The following is a 400-nucleotide window of genomic DNA, read 5'->3' as shown; positions in this document are numbered from 1 at the left end:
TTTTTGGGTGCTTGTGAGTCCGTGTGATCTAACATGCATGTTTCTGCCCATGGAGGTTATTTATTTATTTAAATTATTTAAATTATTTGAATTATCGCTCATGCTTTTCTGCCCGTTTTGAAAAAGGACCGTACCAATTAAGGATAAATGGGTGTGACACACAGTTGGTTCCATTAGAGACTTCCCTCATTCTAGACTGCGAAATGAGACACTTGAGGCACTCAAGCGTTCAAAATGATACACACTTTGCTTAAGCCCTCACTCCACTACCCGCACACCCATAATCATGTACAAAAGTCCTGTGACACATTATAAAATTACGTGTGAGCGAACTGAGGAATTACCCAATTGTGTGCATTTTATTTTTTATCGAATGCCTGAAAGTCTATTTTAAAATTGA

The sequence above is a fragment of the Gasterosteus aculeatus genome, chromosome 15 (assembly GCF_964276395.1).
Source record: "Gasterosteus aculeatus chromosome 15, fGasAcu3.hap1.1, whole genome shotgun sequence".
NCBI lineage: Eukaryota > Metazoa > Chordata > Actinopteri > Perciformes > Gasterosteidae > Gasterosteus > Gasterosteus aculeatus.
The sequence above is the reverse complement of the archived record's forward strand: the minus strand, read 5'-3'. Positions refer to the sequence as shown.